The 7,242-nt window shown below is 43.4% G+C and overlaps 1 protein-coding gene and 1 long non-coding RNA gene across 2 annotated transcripts in view; both read right to left on the bottom strand.

Annotated features, from left to right (window-relative positions):
* The window catches only part of LOC105525239 (zinc finger protein 33A-like), a 141,844-nt gene that overhangs the window by 24,557 nt on the left and 110,045 nt on the right, over positions 1-7,242 (bottom strand).
* On the bottom strand, positions 4,694-6,005 carry LOC105525238. The gene is made up of 3 exons (XR_001003879.1): positions 5,854-6,005; positions 5,105-5,398; positions 4,694-4,781 (listed from the first exon to the last, which is right to left on the bottom strand). It is a non-coding gene; the product is annotated as an uncharacterized LOC105525238 (long non-coding RNA).

A 7,242-nucleotide genomic window follows, 5' to 3' on the forward strand; every position in this document is an offset into this window, starting at 1 on the left:
TTGATGGGTGCTGACGCGTTGATGGGTGCTGACTAGTTGATGAGTGCAGCACACCAACATGGCACAAGTATACATATGTAACAAACCTGCATGTTATGCATATGTACCCTAGAACTTAACGTATAATAATAAAAAAAAAGAAAACATGATATATACATAAAATCAAATATTATTCAGCTTTTTTTAAAAAAGGAAAATTTTGCAATATAGGACAACATGGATGAACCTGGAGGCGACACAAGCCAGTCATAGGACAAATACTGCAAAATGCCACTTAGATGAGATATTTAAAATAGTCAAACTCATAAAAGCAGAGAACAAAACAGTGGTTGCCAATAGCAGGAGAGAAGGGAAATAGAAAGTTGCTGTTCAATGGGTAGAATGTTTCAGTAATGCAAGATGAGTAACTTCTAGGGATCTGCTATACAACATTGTACCTACAGCTAACAATATTTTATTGTACCCTTAAAAATCTGTTAAGATACCTTTGGGACTAAGAGAGGAATTCAACAGATGAGGGTTTTTTGTAATATGTTATTTCTTAAGGCAGATGATGGTTACAAGAATATTCATTAAATCATTATTTATACACACACACACAAAAAAAAAATAAATCATCCTGAAGTTTACACGGAATTTCAAGGGATCTCAAGTAGTCAATCTTGAAAACCCATGCATGTATGGTAAAATGATTTTCAACAAAGTTGTCAAGAACAGTCAATAGGGAAAGGACATTTTTTCTAACAAATAGTGTTGGAAAAACTGGATAGCCACATGCAAAACAAAACTAAAAAAAAAATAAATGAATAAAAAATAAAACTCTAAATGAATCAAAGACCTAAATCTAAGAACCAAAATTAAAGTTACAAAACTCATGGCAGAGCACATAGGAGAATGGATTCTTGACGTTACATGTGGCAATGTAATGTTTTCTTGGATATAATATCAAAAACCACAGGCAACAGTAGTAAAAATAAATTGGACTACGTCAAAGTTAAAAATTGTGCATTAAAGGACATGGTTAACTGAATGAAAAGGCAACCAACACAACAGGAAAAAATATTTGCAATTCGTGTATCTGATGAGGAATTAATATTAAAAAAAATAAAGAACCACTACAACTCAAAACAAACAAAAAACCAGATTCAAAGATGGACAAAGGACTTGAACAGACATTTCTCCATAAAAGATATACAAATGGTCAACAAGCTTACGAAAATATGCTCAGCATCACTAATCATTAGGGAAATATAAATCAAAATCACAATGAAAAATTACTATACACCCATTACAACGGCTGCTATCAAAACAACAAAAGAAAATAACAAGTGTTGGCAAGGATATGCAGAAATCAGAATCCTGTACACTGAGGATGGGACTGTAAAATGGTGCACCTTCTGTAGAAAACAAGTTAGTGTTTCCTCAAGAAACTAAAAATAGAATTACCATAGATTCCAGCCATACCACTTCTGAGTATATAACTAAAAGAACTGAAAGAAGGATCTCAAAGAGATAGTTGTACACCCACGTTCACAGTAACATGATTTACAACAGTTAAAAGGAGGAAGGAATCCAAATGTCCACTGACAGATGAATGAATAAACAAAACATGAGTACAATGAAATATCATTCAACATTAAAAAGGAGATAAATTCTGACACATGCTACAACACTGAGGAAGCTTGAGGACATCATGCTAAGTGAAATAAGCCAGTCACAATAAGACAAATACTGCATGATTTCACTTAAATGAGACATAGCAAAAGTAGTGAAACTCATAGAACAGAAAGCAGGATGGTGGCTGCCAGGGGCAAGGAGGAGGGGAAAGTGGGAAGTTATTGTTTAATGGGTACAGAATTTCAATTTCCCAAGATGAAAAAATTCTGGAGATTAGATGTACAATATGAATATACATAACACTGCTTCTGAATTGTACATCCCAAAATGGTTAAGACTGCTAAAACAAAAAACTAACAATAAATAAAGATTCCTGCTTTGGCCACATATATTCAACATTGTACTAAAAATTCCAGCCACAGCAATTAGGTTAAACAAATAAATACACCCAAATTGGAAAGAAAGAAAGAAAATATTTTTGTTTGTAGATGACATGATCATATATGCAGAAAATACTAAAGAATCCACAAAGAAACTACTACAAATAGGAAACAAATTCAGCAAAATTACAGGATACAAGATTACTCAAAAATTAGTTCTGTACTCATTACAATGCACAGTCAAAAAGGAAATTAACAATTCCAATTACAATAGCATTTAAACAAAAAGGTGTGTGGGCCATTACAGTCTCTACTGCAACCTGTTGCTAGGGGCTGGGAGCAGAGGGGAAAAAGGGAGCAACTGCTTATTAAGTTACAACACTGCTTATTAAGGGTACTGTGTTTCCTTTTAGTGTGATGAAAATATTCCAGAAATAAATGGTGGTTATGGTTGTACAACACTGTGAATGTACTAAAGTCATTGAATTCTATACTTTAAAATGGCTTAATTGTCAATTTCATGTGATGTGTATTTTACCATAATTTTTTATTTAGGTAGAATCCCTTGAAAGTTATTGCAAATATTCCAGGTCTGCCCAGTCTCTAGGGCTGTCACAAAGCCTGCCACATCCTAACAACCCATGATCACCCTAGCCTACCAGGACTGTTTCTTTAAACAACCATAAGTCCTAATGCTACATAATTCATATGAATTTTTTTTTTTTTTTTTTTTTTTTTGAGACGGAGTCTCACTCTGTCGCCCAGGCTGGAGTGTAGCGGTACAATCTCGGCTCACTGCACCCTCCGCCTCCTGAGTTCAAGCGATTCTCCTGCCTCAGCCTCCTGACTAGCTGGGATTACAGGTGCACCCCACAATGCCCAGCTAATTTTTATATTTTTAGTAGAGACGGGGTTTCACCATGTTGGTCAGGCTGGTCTCGAACTCCCGACCTCGTGATCTACCCGCCTCAGCCTCCCAAAGTGCTGGGATTACAGGCGTGAGCCACCTAGCCCAGCCTATTTGAATTTTTTAATCACATACATTCTCTTGCTATCTCTTAAGTTTTCCCCTGGACTACACATGAATTACTCACTTTTTTGTACTACTTTTTTATGTAACTGAAAGACTGTCATCGGAAGTTTCACAATGTCACCTAATAAAGCTCATTGACCTTTAAAGTGTTTTATGTTCCAGTTTCACAACTCTGTGAGATCACAAGATCTGCATTCCCTTAACATGACATTTTTGTCTTACCCTTCATCAACTCTCTATCAGAAATCAGCAAACATTTTCTGTGAAGGGTCTCACAGTAAATATTTTAGGCTTGTGGGCCATTAGTCTCTGCTGCAACCAGTCAACTCTGCCCTCGTAGTGTGAAAGTACCAACAGACAATACATAAATACATGAGTATAGCTGAGGCCCAATAAAACTTTATAGATAACGAAATCTGAATTTCATACAATTTCCAAGCAAAATAATGCTCTTGGTTTTTTTCCCTCCAGCCACCTAAAAACATAAAAACTATCCTTCATTTGTGGACCATAAAAAAACAGGCGGCAGGCTGCATTTGACCCATGAACCGTAATGTGACCTCTCCTCTATATTTTCCCTGATGTTATTTCTACTTTCATATGAATGTAGAGACATTTTTAAAACCTCAATAATTACTTGTAAGCAAAATTGTGAAAAACTAAACAACTTACCTGGGATGTGATCATCTTCCACTGGTGTTGGAAGAGCAGAGCAAACTGTGAGGGTATAGCTGAGAAATAAGAAAAGATCATGAGAGATGTCACTTGCCTAAAAAGGTCCACTTTGCAGCTGGCAAAACATCTCTGAAAGGGAGATACTCACAGACCCATGCATGACTGGCATGATTATGTACTGCTTGGACACATTAGGTTTCAAATGTAAAAACGTTTTGTTTTCTACTGATTCGTAAACAACTTACGTTGTACTCTAACAGAGTATGCAAAGCAATAAACTAATTAAGCAAGTTAGGAAAAGCCAAAGAATGGAACATAATACTTTCATTAAAACTGATGCTAAACAAAAATACTCAGGTTTTAATCTTTATTATAAACCAGAGAATCCCAACAACGTTTTGAAAAAAGTGATGTGGTATTTTTCAGCCCAGTTTTTTGTTGTTGTTGTTTGCTTTTTTGAGACAGAATCCTGCCCTGTTGCCCAGGCTGGACTACAATGGCATGATCTCGGCTCACTGCAACCTCCTGCCTCAACCTCCCAAGTAGCTGGGACTACAGGTGTGCACCACCACGCCTGGGTAATTTTTTGTATTTTTAGTAAAGACGGTGTTTCGTCTTTACTAAAGCCATGTTGGCCAGGCTGGTCTCGAACTCCTGACCTCGTGATCCACCCGCCTTACCCTCCCAAAGTGCTGGGATTACAGGCATGAGCCACCGCGCCCGGCCCAGCCCAGTTTTTTTGGAAGGAAAACGAACTTGCTTTAACTTGGTTTCAGATTCTCAAACCATCTTTAGATTTAAAAAAGCACACTGATTTTTACTTACTCTGTTGTCAACGCAGCAAACACCCTCCTGGGTCCTCAAGCGATTTAGTGTCTGTTCTTGACTCTGCCACACAAAATGTGTCAATGTCATCAGTCACTTAATACGATAAGCTCGTTTCCTGTCTACCCCACCCCACCCCATCTTTTAAATAAAGCCGAAATAGATAACTTTCTTTCCGCTGCAGCTCTGATTCCGTAAGATCAAGATGGGGGCATCTCTAGTTGTGCTGTAGTGCGCCAGCAGTTCAGCATCTAGAACGAGCAAGTAACGAATCCAGGCATGGAGAGTGCTCTCCTCCACTTGGCTGCTAAGCTCCTCCCTCCTCATGATGCCTTCACAACTCCCCAAGAAATAGTGCTGTCTCCTCCTTCGGCCTTGCCCTCCTCTGCCGCCACATCTGAATGAGCACAAAGCTCCCACCATCACCCAGCCTGTGGGAGTCTGGACAGGACACAAATCGAGCCACTGCTCCTCCCACCCGTGCTCTAGATCTCTAATGAGGTCTCAGCCCAACTGGTCGGGTGTCCTCCTAGGAGGGCCCCTGAGCCCTCGCCCCCTACCCTTCTTTTCTTACCCCACAACAGCCGCTTTGCTCCAAGACTGCTGGGCCTAAGCCCTTCAGTTCGAACCCTCATCCAAGACTGAAAGCTCCTACATCTTCCTGTCACTTGAGCCACGAGCTGGACCCTCTGGAAATGCCCACTGGTGCTACTGGGGACACAGGCCAGGCTGCACAGTGCCGGAGGCTCTGGGGTACTTCCCTCCACGTGCGCGGCCTCACAGGTCAATGGAAACAAGAAATTCCCCAATCCACAGTCACAATGACTTCAAAATACTTCCTGAAGGCGTCAGGCCATGAAGCTGCGACCTGCGAGGACACAGCAAGCCGGGTGACGCTGGGCAGAGGCTGGGTGTGCAGTCCGCGCCTGCAGGTTCCCTCCCCGCCCCGCGGGTGCTTCCCGCCACCCCGCTTGCCTCGGCGTCGCAGTGACAACGCGGCGACGCCGACCACAGGTGGTTGCGAGGCCACAGCGAGATTCCGATTCCGAGGGGAAATAATAAGGAGAGAAGCACGCATCCATTGGGCAGAAGGTCCGTTTCCGCGCCGTCCTGCCGAGGCCTCCGGGCATCCTTCACCTCAGGCAAGAGAAAATCCAACCTCACTTGTCACAGCCGCCGGAGGTGCGCGTTCCCTTAGGGAGCACAAGAACCAAGGCAGGATTCGGACCTAGACCAGGCGGCAAAGCCGCTCTATCTCTCTCTCCCACCCCCACGCCGCGCGGAACCTCCAGTCCACCCTCGCCCCAGCCCTCCCTTACTCACCCTCCATGTCCTCTACCCCGAAGCGGAAATGCCGGTAGCCCTCCCACTCAGGCTGCGGGGAGAAAAACAAACCTGGAGCCATATGGCGTACATGCGCAGAAGGCCCGCAGCGGCTCCCGCTACTGGGACCAGAAAGTGCACACTACATTTCCCACAAGTCCTCGCACCGCTTCCTTAGAAAGTGCATGCTACATTTCCCACAAGCCCTTGCGCCGCTTCCTCAGAAAGTGCAGACTACATTTCCCACAAGTCCTCGCGCCGCTCCTTTAAAAAGGGCCTGAGGGTTCAGCCGCAATGGGTAGTTAGTTCCCAGATGCAGCAAGTGCAGTACTGCAGTTTTATTCGTTAGCTGAAATAAATTATGAGTATTTAAATTACACAGCTTTCTCATGAATTACATCTCCCTGATTTGGCTGTCCTCAACAATTGATAAGTGGAATTTCTCCAGACATAGTCGGTTCCTGTGGCCCTGCTGCGCTACCCAGCACCACCTCCACTTGCACCCTGAGGCTCCACTTGCTTCCTTCTGGTCCATTGGACGCTCACAGCGAGAAAACACGCTGGACGTGAGTATTACCAGCCTGTAAACTATCGTGAAGATAACTCGGAATTGCTCTTCAAATTTTGTTAAACCACGTAATACCGTCTTTCATGGCAAACCTGCATTTTCCATTCTTCAGGAGTATGTTGGATCTCTTGATCACAGTAACTTTTTTTTTTTATTATACTTTAAGTTCTAGGGTACATGTGCACAACGTGCAGGTTTGTTACATATGTATACTTGTGCCATGTTGGTGTGTTGCACCTATCAACTCGTCAGCACCCATCAACTCGTCATTTACATCAGGTATAACTCCCAATGCAATCCCTCCCCCCTACCCCCTGATTTGTTTTTCTAGGACCACCAGAGCCAGCACAAAAGAACCAGCAACTAGGCAAAGGGTAGGAGCAAAACTGCACGTTTATTTTGGTCACCTAAGGTGTGGGGAAGAGGTCTGTCCGCCTCGGGCAAAGAAGGCCGACAGAGTCCCCCCGTGGGGCTCTCCGACGGAGTTCCTGCAGTCCCGACATCCGGACAGGAGTGAGGGACTCAGGAAGGCCGCCTGGGACGCTGGCCAGGCCGCTATTCTAGGAGTGGGAGGGCAATAGGCGGGGCACGGGTGGGTCCGGGCCATTCCGCAGGGGCGACCAGGTAAATCTTGGTCTCTTCGGATTGACGTCACCTGGCGCATGCCCAGTTGGTCTGCACCTTCCCCGGTGGGGGGCTGCATTTTTGCGCAGACGGGAAAAGTTAGTGAAGAAGAACCTGGAAATGCGCCATCCTGCCTCCGTTCGTCCAAACACACCCTCCCCATAAGAGGCCCCGGTGTGTGATGTTCCCCTTCTGGA

Source organism: Colobus angolensis, unplaced genomic scaffold (assembly GCF_000951035.1).
Source record: "Colobus angolensis palliatus isolate OR3802 unplaced genomic scaffold, Cang.pa_1.0 Scaffold524, whole genome shotgun sequence".
Taxonomy (NCBI): domain Eukaryota; kingdom Metazoa; phylum Chordata; class Mammalia; order Primates; family Cercopithecidae; genus Colobus; species Colobus angolensis.